Source organism: Anomaloglossus baeobatrachus, chromosome 7, assembly GCF_048569485.1.
Source record: "Anomaloglossus baeobatrachus isolate aAnoBae1 chromosome 7, aAnoBae1.hap1, whole genome shotgun sequence".
Classification (NCBI taxonomy): Eukaryota; Metazoa; Chordata; class Amphibia; order Anura; family Aromobatidae; genus Anomaloglossus; species Anomaloglossus baeobatrachus.
In genome coordinates this window covers 179098540-179114126 of record NC_134359.1, presented here as the reverse complement: position 1 = coordinate 179114126, position 15587 = coordinate 179098540, and the positions used below count along the sequence as shown (strand labels likewise).

The following is a 15587-nucleotide window of genomic DNA, read 5'->3' as shown; positions in this document are numbered from 1 at the left end:
AACATCGGGTAACCAAGAAGCCCTGTCCTTGGTTACCCGATATTTACCTTTGATACCAGCCTCCGCCGCTCTCACTGTCAGTGCCGGCTCCTGCTCTGTGCACATGTAGCTGCAGGACACATCGGGTTAATTAACCAGATGTGTGCTGTAGCCAGGAGAGCAGGGAGCCAGCGCTAAGCATTGTGCGCTGCTCCCTGCTCTGTGCACATGTAGCTGCAGCACACATCGGGTAATTAACCCGATGTGTGCTGTACTAGGAGAGCAGGGAGCAGCGCACAGTGTGCGCTGCTCCCTGCTCTCTGCACGTATGGCTGGTCACTGGTTGCTGGTGAGCTCACCAGCAACTCGTGTAGTGACGCTCCAGCGATCCCTGCCAGGTCAGGTTGCTGGTGGGATCGCTGGAGCGTCGCAGTGTGACATCTCACCAGCAACCTCCTAGCAACTTACCAGCGATCCCTATCGTTGTTGGGATCGCTGGTAAGTTGCTTAGTGTGACTGGACCTTTAGAGCATTGGATACAACAGCCTGGTAAATGTTAAAAATAGACAATAGATTTGAATGAAGGTGTCTAGATGACCCTCTTGGGAAAGAAATTATCACCCTTATCTACCACATAATAAACCAACCATTATCTAATCAGAAACTAAAAACCATGGAGCAACGGGAAGCTGATCTGGGGATTACCCTGACTCTCTGGCATCACTGTCATGATTACATTTCGAAAGGAAGCAATCAAATCTCCCTGACTTAGGGGTGCTTCACACACAGCGAGCTCGCTGCCGAGATCGCTGCTGAGTCACGCTTTTTGTGACGCAGCAGTGACCTCATTAGCGATCTCGCTGTGTGTGACACTGAGCAGCGATCTGGCCCCTGCTGCGAGATCGCTGCTCGTTACACACAGCCCTGGTTCGTTTTCTTCAAAGGCGCTCTCCCGCTGTGACACACAGATCGCTGTGTGTGACAGCGAGAGAGCGACCAATGAAGGGAGCAGGAGCCGGCATCTGACAGCTGAGGTAAGCTTGTAACCAAGATAAACATCGGGTAACCAAGGTGGTTACCCGATATTTACCTTAGTTACCAGCCTCTGCAGCTCTCACGCTGCCTGTGCTGCCGGCTCCGGCTCTCTGCACATGTAGCTGCTGTACACATCGGGTTAATTAACCCGATGTGTACAGCAGCTAGGAGAGCAAGGAGCCAGCGCTAAGCAGTGTGCGCGGCTCCCTGCTCTCTGCACATGTAGCTGCATTACACATCGGGTTAATTAACCCGATGTGTACTGGAGCTAGGAGAGCAAGGAGCCAGCGCTCCCTGCACACACAGCTAAGCGGTGTGCGCTGGTAACTAATGTAAACATCGGGTAACCATACCCGATGTTTACCTTAGTTACCAGTCTCCGCAGCTTCCAGACCGCGGCTCCGTGCAAGCGCAGCGTCGCTTGCACGTCGCTGCTGGCTGGGGGCTGTTCACTGGTCGCTGGTGAGATCTGCCTGTTTGACAGCTCACCAGCAACCATGTAGCGATGCAGCAGCGATCCTGACCAGGTCAGATCGCTGGTCGGATCGCTGCTGCATCGCTAAGTGTGAAGGTACCCTAAAAGTCCAGTCACACTAAACAACTTACCAGCGAACCCAACAACGATACAACCCGATAGGGATCGCTGATAAGTTGCTAGGTCGCTGGTGAGATGTCACACTAAGCGACGCTCCAGCGATCCCACCAGCAACCTGACCTGGCAGGGATCGCTGGAGCATCGCTACACGGGTTGCTGGTGAGCTGTCACACAGGCAGATCTCACCAGCAACCAGTGACCAGCCCCCAGCCAGCAGCGACGCGTGGAAGCATGCTGCGCTTGGTAACGAAGGTAAATATCGGGTAACCAACCCGATATTTACCTTGGTTACCAGCGCACACCGCTTAGCGCTGGCTCCCTGCACACCTAGCCACAGAACACATCGGGTTAATTACCCGATGTGTACTCTGCTACGTGTGCAGACAGCAGGGAGCCGGCACTGACAGCGTGAGAGCGGCGGACGCTGGTAACGAAGGTAAATATCGGGTAACCAAGGTAAGGGCTTCTTGGTTACCCGATGTTTACCGTGGTTATCAGCGTCCGCAGAAGCCGGCTCCTGCTCACTGCACATTCAGTTGTTGCTCTGTCGCTATCACACACAGCGATGTGTGCTTCACAGCGGGAGAGCAACAACTAAAAAATGGTCCAAGACATTCAGCAACAACCAGCGACCTCACAGCAGGGGCCAGGTTGTTGCTGGATGTCACACACAGCGACATCACTAGCAACATCGCTGCTATGTCACAAAAGTTGTTCCTTAGCAGCGATGTTGCTAGCGATGTTGCTTAGTGTGACGTGGCCTTTAGACCTCTCAAGCTCTTTCACAGAGCATACCATGATCCAACCTTTCTACATCACATCTACCCGGGGGTCTCTAATAAATGCTTTAGAAGATGTAAATCCTTGGTCAGTTTAATACACATCTTGTGGACCTGCCCAATAGTTAAGGCACTATGGAAGGAAGTGGTTAATGTCACGGGGTGTGATGGGATCACTAGGAACAGGGGAAACTAAACTGGCAATCAGGCTAGCTGAACCCTGGCTGACCCGGATTCCAAAAATGCATCAGAAGATGATGATTTTTGGGTCGCCTTCCTTGCCCTAGCTCCTGAACAACCCTGGTCTAGCGGCCTCCCCTCCCTCCACCCAGGAGAGGGCTAGGACAGGATTGATTAATCCCACAGAGATAAACAGACGGGGGGAAAAACAAAACTGAAACGTACAGCAATCACTCACAGAGGTGTAGACAATACATGATCAGAAAGAAACTAACCTCATAATGACGGCCGTACGACTTAAAGCGGCGGCAAAACAGGGTACTTATTCTGTTCCGCCGCTTTAAAGCGGCGGGCCGAAAAAAGCCTGTAGCACCCCCCAGCGACCGAAAATCTCGGGGGTTTCAGCTACCGGGGGTAGCTGAGACCCCCCAGATTATGAATCGGGGTGTTTTTTTTGGACCCCGATAATGTGATCTCCGGTATACACCGTATACCGACGAACACATGAAAAAAAAAAAAAGAAATGATCGGTAAAACTGATTTCTTTTTCATCTGACGTGATCAAACATGTCAGATGAGAAAGAAATATAAACCCCTAGTGCCCCCAAAGCCCCCGGTACCGGAGAGTCCCCCCCCCATCACCCCTCCGGAAGTCAAAATGGCGCCGAAGCGCACAGAAAACTGCCGCCGCCGCCGGCTCTGCATTCATTTCCCTCCGATCTGAAATGATCAAACATTTTAGATCGGAGGGAAATGTCCTCCCCCTGACCCCTTCTCCGGTACACCGGAGCCCTATGGTACCCCGGAGCACCCTCTGGTTCTCCAAAGAGCCCCCCGTTCCCCCCGCCGGAGCATGTAAGATGGCGGCGCGCAGCGCACAGTAGCGCGCGGCCGCATTCATCCTGTTCTTTCTGCCGCATGTGACACGTCACATGCGACAGAAAAGTTGTCGCCAGGTCTCCTGCCGTCAGCCCCCCCCGTTACCTGGCTTCTGCTCCGTCCCCGCGATCACTCCGCCTCCTTCTAGAAAGCTGGCGGCGCATGTGCAGACAGCGGCTGTCAGCTGGATCCTTGCAAGCAGGGACGCTGACCTCACTGCTGCACTGTGGACCGGGGGAGAGTGAGTGCAGTAATCTGCAGCTACATGGAGAGCCTGCTGTTCTAGAAAATGGGGGGGTACGTTCTGTGAGCGTGCCACTCATATTCTGGAATGAGGTTACTGCAGGTTACTCTGTCCTAGGTTGGACCGGGGCAGTGTGAGTGCAGTATTCTCAGATTACTGCACCCACACTGCTCATGGAGAGCTTGCTCTTCCAGAAAATGGGGGATACGTTCCTTGAACGTGCCCCCCATATTCTAGAAGGTTCAGAGTCGTCCAGGGACCTCCAAAATGGATTACAGCGACCGGAATTTGTTTATTTTCAATAAATTGGTGACAGAGGAATGTTTCGGGGAGTTTTTTTTTCAAATACATTTTTTTTTTGGTCTTTATTTTTTTCTATTACTGACTGGGTTAGTGATGTCGGGTATCTCTTTAGATGCCGTGACATCACTAACCCCAGGGCTTGATGCCAGGTGACATTACAGCTGGTATCAACCCCGTATATTACCCAGTTTGCCACCGCACCAGGGCGCGGGATGAGCTGGGGCGAAGCACCAGGATTGGCGCATCTAATGGATGCGCCACTTCTGGGGCGGTTGCGGCCTGCTATTTTTAGGCTGGGAAGAGTCCAATAACCATGGCTCTTCCCACCCTGAGAATACCAGACCCCAGCTGTCCGCTTCACCTTGGCTGGTGATCTAATTTGGGGGGGGGACCCCACGTTTTTTTAAAAAAAAAAAAACGCCTGGGGAGCCCTCCAAATTGATCACCAGACAAGGTGAAGCTGTCAGCTGTGGTTTGCAGGCTACAGCTGTCTGCTTTACCCTAGCTGGCTATCAAAAATAGGGGGGACCCCACGTCGTTTATTTTAATTATTAATTTTTTGGGGGGCTAAATGCAAGGCACCCTTTAGTGCCACATGAAAGGCGCTAAAGGGCGCCAGCTTAGAATATGCAGGGGGGTGGGACGTTATACATGTTTGACATCTATCCATTCATCCATTGTAGCATTTTAGGCTGTGTGCCCACAATCAGGGTTTGCAGCGTTTTGGGCGCAGTGTTTTCCCTGCGTCCATAACGCTGCATTGTGCAGTAGAAGCACAGTGGAAGGATTTTTAGAAATCCCATGACCACTGTGCTTCTTTTCTCCGCAGCATACACTGACCTGTGGTGCAGCTTCCCGAGCCTCAGCATGTCAATTTATGCTGCGGAGACGAGAGTGTTCTCTGCAGGTTGCATAGAGCTCCACAGCACCCTGAACCCAAATCGTGGGCATGGGCAGCTGCGTTCTCCCGTGGACAACACTCACATCTCTGCAGGAAGGCTGACACTGTATACTAGACGCCGTGTCGCTGGATCATGGCCACATAGCCTAAAAGTGAGAAATTTGTTGCTACAGCAACATTTTTGTTAAGTACCTGTGGATTCAAAATGCTTACTATACTCCTGAATAAAATCCAGTTTCCAAAATAGGGTCACTTGTGGGGGGGTTTCTGCTGTATAGGTACCCAAGGGGCCCTGCAAATGTGACATGGTGCCCGCAATTTATTTCAACTTTTCCAGAATTCAAATGGTGCTCCTTCCATTCCAAGCCCTCCCATTTATCCAAACAGAGGTTTTTGGCCACATGTGGGGTATCCCTGTGCTCATAAGACATTGGATAACAACATGTTGGGTCCACGGTTTGTTGTTGCCTCTTGAAAAAGTAAGAAATATGATGCTAAAGCCAAATTTTTGTTAAAAAAAATGAAAATTTTCAATATGGCAACCTAAGCTTATCAAATTCTGTGAAGTACTCTTGGATTCAAACTGCTCACTATACACCTAGATAAAAGCCTTGAGGTGTCTTGTTTCCAGAATGGGGTCACTTGTGAGAAACCTCCACTGTTTAGGCACCTTAGGCGCTTTCCAAATGCAACATAGCGTCCGCTAATGATTCCAGCCAATTGTGCCGTCAAATGGCGCTCCTTCCCTTCCGAGCCCTGCTGTGCACCCAAACAGTTGATTTCCACCACACATAAGGTATCAGCATACTCAGGAGAAATTGCACAATAAATTTTATGCTGAATTTTTTCCTTTTAGACTTGTAAAAAAAAAGCTACCTGGTTGAAGTAACAATTTTGTGGTAAAATTTTATTTTTTTATTTTTATGGCTCAACGTTATAAAATTCTGTGAAGCACCTGGGGGTTCAGGATACTCACCAAACATCTAGATAAATTCCTTGAGGGGCCTAGTTTCCAAAATGGGGTCACTTGTGCGGGGTTTCTGCTGTTTAGGTACCTTAGGGGACCTCCAAATGCGACATGGTGCCCGCAATCTTTTTCAGCCAAATTTCCTTTCCAAAATTCAAATATTGCTCCTTTCGTTCCAAACCCTCCCATTTGTCCAAACAAAGCTTTCAGACCACATGTGAGGTATCACCGCGCTCATAAAAAAGTGGGTAACAAACCTTGAGGTCACATTTTTGGAATTACCTCTTGAAAAAGTGAGAAAATTGATGCTAAAGCAACATTTTTGAGAAAATTATTAAAAATTTTCGTTTAATATTTCTTTATTATTTCAAAAGTTTTCATATAACAGAAGATAAGAAATGCATAAGGGTCTTTCATGTTACCCAATGTTACAGCATATGAAGATTATAAAATAACCTATGTCTTGAAGTCTCGTAAAACGTATGGTACTATGAAATGTATCGCAAATCATGTAAATTATTAAAAATTTTCAATATGACAACGTAACGTTAACAAAATCTGTGAGGTACCTGTGGATCCAAAATGCTCACTATACCCCTAGATAGAAGCCTTGAGGGGTCTAGTTTCCAAAATGGCGTCACTTGTGAGGGGTTTCTTCTGTTTAGGTACCTTAGCGGACCTGTAAATGCAACATGGTGCCCGCAATCTATTTCAGCCAAATTTGCTTTCCAAAATTCAAATATTGCTCCTTCTGTTCAGAGCCCTCCCATTTGTCCAAACAGAAATTTCTGACCACATGTGGGGTATCGGCGCGCTCATAAGAAAGTGGGAAACAAGTTTTGGGGTCCATTTTGTTGTGTTATTTCTTCTAAAAGTGAATAAATTTGGGTTAGAGCAACATTTTTAGGTAAAAAAGGGAATTTTATTTACTTACCGTAAATTCCTTTTCTTCTAGCTCCTATTGGGAGACCCAGACAATTGGGTGTATAGCTTCTGCCTCCGGAGGCCACACAAAGTATTACACTTTAAAAAGTGTAACCCCCTCCCCTCTGCCTATACACCCTCCCGTGCATCACTGGCTCCTCAGTTTTGGTGCAAAAGCAGGAAGGAGAAGACTTATGAATTGGTATAGGGTAAATTCAATCCGAAGGATGTTCGGAGAACTGAACCATGAACCAAAAGAACAATTCAACATGAATTTACGGTAAGTAAACAAAATTCCCTTTTTCTTTGTCGCTCCATTGGGAGACCTAGACAATTGGGACGTCCAAAAGCAGTCCCTGGGTGGGTAAAAGAATACCTCGATAAAAAGAGCCGAAACGGCCCTCCTCTTACAGGTGGGCAACCGCCGCCTGAAGGACTCGCCTACCTAGACTGGCGTCTGCCGAAGCATAGGTATGCACTTGATAGTGTTTCGTGAAAGTGTGCAGACTAGACCAGGTAGCTGCCTGACACACCTGCTGAGCCGTAGCCCGGTGCCGCAATGCCCAGGACGCACCCACGGCTCTGGTAGAATGGGCTTTCAGCCCTGAAGGAAGCGGAAGCCCAGAAGAACGGTAGGCTTCAAGAATCGGTTCCTTGATCCACCGAGCCAAGGTTGACTTTGAGGCCTGAGAACCCTTACGCTGGCCAGCGACAAGGACAAAGAGCGCATCTGAACGACGCAGGGGCGCCGTGCGAGACACGTAGAACCGGAGTGCTCTCACCAGATCCAAAGAGTGCAAATCCTTTTCACATTGGTGAATTGGATTAGGGCAAAATGAAGGCAAGGAGATATCCTGATTGAGATGAAAAGGGGATACCACCTTAGGGAGAAATTCCGGGACAGGACGCAGAACCACCTTATCCTGGTGAAAAACCAGGAAGGGGGCTTTGCATGACAGCGCTGCAAGCTCCGACACTCTTCGGAGTGACGTAACTGCCACTAGCAATGCCACCTTCTGCGAAAGACGTGATAAAGAGACATCCCGCAGCGGCTCGAAAGGTGGTTTCTGAAGAGCCGTTAGCACCCTGTTAAGATCCCAGGGTTCCAGCGGACGCCTGTAAGGTGGAACTATGTGGCAAACTCCCTGCAGGAACGTGCGGACCTGCGGAAGCCTGGCCAGGCGCTTTTGAAAAAATACGGAGAGCGCCGATACTTGTCCCTTGAGAGAGCCGAGTGACAAACCCTTGTCCATTCCGGATTGAAGGAATGAAAGAAAAGTGGGTAAGGCAAACGGCCAGGGAGAAAAACCATTATCAGAGCACCAGGATAAGAAGATCCGCCAAGATCTGTAATAGATCTTGGCGGACGTTGGTTTCCTGGCCTGTCTCATAGTGGCAATGACCTCCTGAGATAATCCTGAAGACGCTAGGAGCCAGGACTCAATGGCCACACAGTCAGGTTGAGGGCCACAGAATTCAGATGGAAAAACGGCCCTTGTGACAGCAAGTCTGGGCGGTCTGGAAGCGCCCACGGTTGACCCACCGTGAGATGCCACAGATCCGGGTACCACGATCGCCTCGGCCAATATGGAGCGACGAGAATGGCGCGACGACTGTCGGACCTGATCTTGCGTAACACTCTGGGCAGCATCGCCAGAGGAGGAAATACATAAGGCAGTCAAAACTGCGACCAATCCTGAACTAATGCGTCCGCCGCCAGAGCTCTGTGATCCTGAGACCGTGCCATGTAAGCCGGGACCTTGTTGTTGTGTCGTGACGCCATGAGATCGACGTCCGGCGTTCCCCAGCGGCGACAGATCTCTCGAAACACGTCTGGGTGAAGAGACCATTCCCCCGCGTCCATGCCCTGACGACTGAGAAAATCTGCTTCCCAATTTTCTACGCCCGGGATGTAAACTGCGGAGATCGTGGAGGCTGTGGCTTCCACCCACTGCAGAATCCGCCTGACTTCCTGGAAGGCCTGACGACTGCGCTTGCCGCCCTGATGGTTGATGTATGCGACGGCAGTGGCGTTGTCCGACTGTATACGGATCTGTCTGCCCTCCAGCCACCGATGGAAGGCCAATAAGGCTAGATACACTGCCCTTATCTCCAGAACATTGATCTGAAGGGAGGACTCTACCGGAGTCCAGGTTCCCTGAGCCCTGTGGTGGAGGAAAACCGCTCCCCACCCTGACAGGCTCGCGTCCGTGGTGACCACAGCCCAGGTTGGGGGTAGGAAGGATTTTCCTTGCGATAGAGAATTGGGAAGGAGCCACCACTGAAGAGACGTCTTGGTTGCAAGGGACAGAGACGTTCCTGTCGAGGGAAGTCGACCTCCTGTCCCATTTGCGGAGAATGTCCCATTGGAGTGGCCGCAGATGGAATTGCGCGAACGGCACTGCCTCCATCGCTGCCACCATCTTCCCCAGGAAGTGCATGAGGCGCCTCAAGGGGTATGACTGACCCCGAAGAAGAGATTGCACCCCTGCCTGCAGAGAAAGCTGTTTGTCCAGCGGTAGCTTGACTACCGCTGACTGTGTATGAAACTCCATCCCGAGGTAAGTCAGTGATTGGGTCGGTGTCAACTGGGATTTTGGGAAGTTGATTATCCACCCGAACTGCTGGAGAGTCGCCAGAGCGACTGTAAGGCTGTGTTGACACGCCACCCGAGAAGGTGCCCTGACTAGGAGATCGTCTAAGTAGGGAATCACCGAGTGGCCCTGAGAGTGTAGGACCGCCACAACGGATGCCATGACTTTGGTGAACACCCGTGGGGCTGTCGCCAGGCCGAAAGGCAATGCCACGAACTGAAGGTGTTCGTCCCCGATGGCGCAAGAAGCGTTGATGTTCGGGTGCGATCGGCACATAGAGATAAGCATCCTTGATGTAGATCGATGCTAGGAAGTCTCCTTGTGACATCGAGGCGATGACCGAGCGGAGAGATTCCATCCGAAACCGTCTGGTGCTCACGTGTCTGTTGAGCAGTTTGAGGTCCAGAACGGGACGGAATGATCCGTCCTTCTTTGGCACCACGAACAAGTTGGAGTAAAAGCCGCGACCATGTTCCTGAGGGGGAACAGGGATCACAACTCCCTCTGTCTTCACAGTGTCCACTGCCTGAAAAGGTGCGTCGGCCCGAGCGGGGGGCGGAGAGGTTCTGAAGAAACGAGTCTGAGGACGAGAGCTGAACTCTATCCTGTAACCGTGAGACAGAATGTCTCTCACCCATCGGTCTTGAACATGTGGCCACCAGGCGTCGCAAAAGCGGGAGAGCCTGCCACCGACCGAGGATGCGGTTCGGGGATGCCGAGAGTCATGAGGAGGCCGCCTTGGAGGCAGCGCCTCCGGCGGCCTTTTGGGGGCGTGACTTAGACCGCCACGCATAGGAGTTCCTCTGGCCTTTCTCCGGCCTGCTGGACGCTTGAGAAGTCAGAGACGCAACCTGCGGAGCAGAATTACGTGTGACTGCATTAATCTCAGCCAGACAAGCTGAGATAGCTTGTAGTGCCCACACGGCTGCAAAGGCCGGGGCAAAAGACGCGCCCGTGGCTTCATAGATGGATTTCACCAGGAGCTCTATCTGCCTGTCAGTGGCATCTTTTAGCGATGAACCATCTGCCACCGATACCACAGATCCAGCCGCCAATCTAGAGACTGGAGGATCCACCTTGGGACACTGAGCCCAACCCTTAACTACGTCAGAGGGGAAGGGGTAACGTGTGTCAGTAAGGCGCTTAGTAAAGCGCTTGTCCGGAACCGCTCTGGGCTTCTGGACAGCATCTCTGAAGTTAGAGTGATCGAAAAACGCACTCCGTGCACGTTTGGGGAACCGAAACTGGTGTTTCTCCTGCTGAGAAGCCGACTCCTCTACAGGTGGAGGCGGGGGAGACAGATCTAACACCTGGTTGATGGACGAGATAAGATCATTTACTAAGGCGTCCCCTTCAGGTGTATCAAGATTGAGGGCAACGTCAGGTTCAGATCCCTGAGCTGCGACGTCCGCCTCGTCCTCCAGAGAGTCCTCGAGCTGGGAACCCGAGCAGCGTGAAGAAGTCGGGGAAGATTCCCAGCGGGCCCGCTTGGTCGGTCTGGGACTGTGGTCCGGGCAGGAGTCCTCCGCGTGGGACCTAGGGCCCAACCTGGGAGCGCGCTGCGGCGCGGACCGAGAGGGGCCTGGAGGCGACGAGCTAACGGGGACCGGGGCCTGTGTAAGGACCGGTCTGGACTGCAAAGCTTCTAGCAGCTTGGCAGACCATTTGTCCATAGACTGAGCCATGGATTGTGAAAGTGACTCAGAGTTTCTCAGCAAACGCAGCAAACTCTGTCCCTGCCGCCTGGACAGGGGGAGCAGGGGGGTCTACCTGAGCGGAGTGGCCCACTAGTGACCGAGGCTCCGGCTGAGCAAGCGAAACAGGGGTCGAGCATTGCTCACAGTGAGGGTAGGTGGAACCCGCAGGTAACATAGCCCCACAAGAGGTACAGGTCGCAAAAAAAAAAACCTGTGCCTTAGCACCTTTGCTCCTTGTGGACGACATGCTGTTGTCTCCTAGGAGAGTGATCACTGAGGGTATATGGGAAGGGGTATACAGCCCAACCGAACAGAAATATGTATATAAATACGTATCTATTCCGGCACCCTGGGGGGGGACCAGCACCGGGTGACCAGTGTGGCTTACCGACCGCTAAAAAGCGGAGTGTGTGTCCTCCAGATTCCCTGCCTTAGGTCTCCCAGAGCTGCAGAGCTCTTCTCTGATAATCCTCCACCGGCAGAATGCCAAAAACATGGCTGCCGGAGCTCTCAGGGGAGGAGTGGAGCCGTGGGCGGTGCTAGAAAAGTGCGGAAATCTGGGGTCCCCACAGTGATCAGTGAGGGGGGAGGAAACATACAGGATGCTCCGGCCCTCACAGCCGACGTCAGGCCGGCCGTCCCGCCCTTACCCCTGACAGGCAGGCCCGGGGGCGGGATTTTTGCTACTAGGCCGCGATGAAGCCGGGGACTAAATTTAAGACCGCGGCCGACAAGCAGGCGCGGTCGGCGCGGAAGTCCGCCGGTCTTCACAAATCAGCAGCTGCTGCAGCGTCCGGGAAGAAGGCGCTCCATGCACAGTCCCCATGGGGACACAGAGTACCTTATAGATGCAGGGCCCGGTCCCTGAGGATGAATAGACTCCTGTCCAGCAGATTCCCACAGGGGCTGCGGAGGGAGCCCGGTCCCAGTGAATGGATGACCGGTCAGGATCCCACTTCTCCCAGAGCCACTTAGGGATGGTGAAGGAAAACGGCATGAGGCTCCGGCCTTTGTACCCGCAATGGGTACCTCAACCTTAACAGCACCGCCGACATAGTGGGGTGAGAAGGGAACATGCCGGGGGCCCCGTGGGGGTCCTCTTTTCTTCCAACCGATATAACTAATCTGAGAATGCCTGAGTGGATGTGTGCCTCCTTCCACACAAAGCATAAAACTGAGCAGCCTGTGATGCACGGGAGGGTGTATAGGCAGAGGGGAGGGGTTACACTTTTTAAAGTGTAATACTTTGTGTGGCCTCCGGAGGCAGAAGCTATACACCCAATTGTCTGGGTCTCCCAATGGAGCGACAAAGAAATTTCATTTTTGCTTTTTTTCATTCCACATTGCTTTTGTTCATGTGAAGCACCTGAAGGGTTAATACACTTCTTGAATGTGGTTTTGAGTACTTTGGGGGGTGCAGTTTTTTTAGAATGGTGTCACTTTTGAGTATTTTCTGTCATCTAGGCCTATTGAAGTCACTTCAAATGTGATGTGGTCCCTAAAAAAATGGTTTTGTAAATTTTGATGTAAAAATGAGAAATCGCTGATAAACTTTGAACTCTAACTTCCTAACAAAAAAAAATTTGTTTCCAAAATTGTGCTGATGTAAAGTAGAGTAGACATGTGGGAAATGTTATTTATTAGCTATTTTGTGTCACAGAAATCTCTGCTTTAACGGTATAAAAATTCAAAAGTTGAAAATTGCTAAATTTTCAAAATTTTTGCCAAAATTCAATTTTTTTTTCATAAATAAACGCAAAAAATATTGTCCTAAATTTGGTACTAACATGAAGTCCAATATGTGACGAAAAAAACAAATCTCAGAATCACCGGGATCCGTTGAAGCGTTCCAGAGTTATAACCTCATGAAGTGACACTGGTCAGAATTGCAAAATTTGGTCTGGTCATTAAGGTTTAAATTAGCTCCGTCACTAAGGGGCTAAAGGAAGGGAGGAAATAATCAGACAACAAGAGTATTTCCACAACAAACCAAAACAGCTCACAGAAGTTCACCAACAACTGGATAACAAAGCACAAAGGACCAGGATCACATAAAGCCATCATTGGCATGGGAGACCAGGTTCCACCATCTTAAAAAGGGCAGAGGCAAATGTAATTGGTCAACTGAGACATGTGACTCAAGCAGTAATTCACAGGCTGGCAGAAATTAACTCCTGCAAGCCCAATTACTAACAAGAGCACAGCAGGTCAACGCCGAGCCTATCTGTGCAGCTCAAAAGCAGTATCGTGTGGAGGGTCTGACTCTGCTGTGTGAACAGCGTCAGAAGTAGTCCTGACACTGAGTCAGTTTTCAGCCAGACACCGTGTGACAGGGCAATAGGTTATGGGGTCTCGCTGACACCCATATTGCTACGTGGAGATAAACCACCTGGGATTAATAATAAAACATATCGCCTCATTAGCTTTATTCCAAAGGCAACAAGGTTTCATATAGTGAGTCAGTGGAGATCCCCCTCGCTCTCTTGCTCTTGTTAAGAATTGCATTAATCTAATTATGCTACATGACAAAATAGAAGCTACTATAAGTGACCAACTAGAGCAATTTCTAATATGGGGTGCCTGGATACAAAGTAATGCTAACCCAGATTTCTCCAGTTTTATCCTTCCCAATTTAGTAAGGCATTGGTCCTTTTGTCAGAACGACGGGTCACGTGTCTCTCTGGATAATTATCCTTAAAAGAAATACGTAATTACTTACCGGTAATGTGTTTTTTCCGAACCCATGACGGCACCACGATATAAGGGTGCCGTCATAGGGTGAGGGAAAAAGTACATAACTTATTATAGCAATGTGATATCATATGGTCTTTATGTACCCTCCCTCCCCTAGCCTATTTTATCTCTTATATTTCCATAACTTGATAAAACAGACTCTAGAAATATTACAAACTTAACTATTTCTAAGCCTGTGCATGGGGATCAATAATATTAATATTCCATGTATGTTGCTTATGTCACAGGTCATTTCCAATAACACTTTGCTTTTTGTGATTTTCATGGACCTATTTACTTGTATAGGTGATTTTTTTTTTTTCATGACAGATCAACAAATGGACAAAATACGGCCCACAAAAAAAACATGTAAACCACCATACAGACTATAAAGGGTATGTTTCTACAAAAAACCTCTATGAAAACGCTCATCTGAATTATTTTCAATTGATGACCTTGTGGATGGGATTGATAGTAAAGTGTCAGTCTTTGCTGAGGACACCAAACTATGTAGGATATTAAAAACTGACCTTTATAGTACAATATTACAAAAAGATCTGGATAAGATGTCAGAATGGGCAGATACTTGGCAAATGAGATTTAACGTTGATAAATGTAAAGTAATGCACCTAGGATGGAGTAATCCTATAACTGCTTATACATTAAATGGAAGTAAAATCGGGACTACAGAACATGAGAAGGACTTGGGTATTCTTATTACAAATAAGCTGAGCAGCAGCACTCAATGTCAAGCAGCAGCTGCAAAAGCAAACAAGATATTAGGGTGTATAAAACGAGAGATTAGATCTCGTGATCCCAACGTATTGTTACCCCTCTATAAATCCCTTGTAACGCCATATCTGGAATATGGGATCTAGATTTGGGTTCCACATTTTGAAAAGCATATTGAAAGTAAAGCGGCAAGCAGATGCTGCGATGTCGCACGCGATAGTCCCCGTCGCAGCAGCGATATCTTGTGATTCCTGGCGTAGCGAACATTATCGCTACGCCAGCTTCACATGCACTCACCCGTCCTGCGACGTCACTGTGGTCGGCGTCCCGCCTCCTTCCTAAGGGGGCGGGTCGTACAACGTCACAGCGACGTCACACGGCAGGCGGCCAATCAAAGCGGAGGGATGGAGATGAGCAGGATTTAAACATCCCGCCCACCTCCTTACTTCCGTATAGCCGGCGGCGGCAGGTAAGGTGATGTTCCTCGCTCCTGCGGCTTCACACACAGAGATGTGTGTTGCCGCAGGAACGAGGAACAACATCGTACCTGTCGCGGCAGCGTAATTATGAAAAAGTCGGAGCTTACACCGATGATACGATAACGACGCTTTTGCACTCGTTGATCGTATCATCTAGGATTTACACACTACGATGTCGAAAGTGACGCCGGATGTGCGTCACTTTCGATTTGACCCCACCGATATCGCACGTGCGATGTTGCAACGTGCAAAGCCGCCCTTAGAGTCAGTTCAAAGGCAGGTAATTAGACTACTACAAGGACTGGAAGGCCTCCCACATGATGAGAGGTTGGAAAGGTTGGGCTTTTTTAGCTTCGAAAACAAACAAAAAAAACCTTGGCAGCTCACTCATTTCTATGTATGTATGTATGTATGTATGTATGTATGTATAAGTACATGTGTGGTCATTATAAAGGACTGGTACATGACTTATTCCTTCCAAATACCTTACACAGAACCAAAGGACATTAATTACGTATGGAGGAAAGGTGATTTCTGGCAGCGAAGTAGGAAAGGGTTCTTAACAG

The 15587-nt window shown here is 49.6% G+C and overlaps 1 protein-coding gene across 2 annotated transcripts in view; it reads right to left on the bottom strand.

The window, feature by feature from the left end:
• The window catches only part of DNAJB11 (DnaJ heat shock protein family (Hsp40) member B11), a 103928-nt gene that overhangs the window by 53984 nt on the left and 34357 nt on the right, over nt 1-15587 (bottom strand). The gene's annotated exons all lie outside the window — the stretch shown is intronic.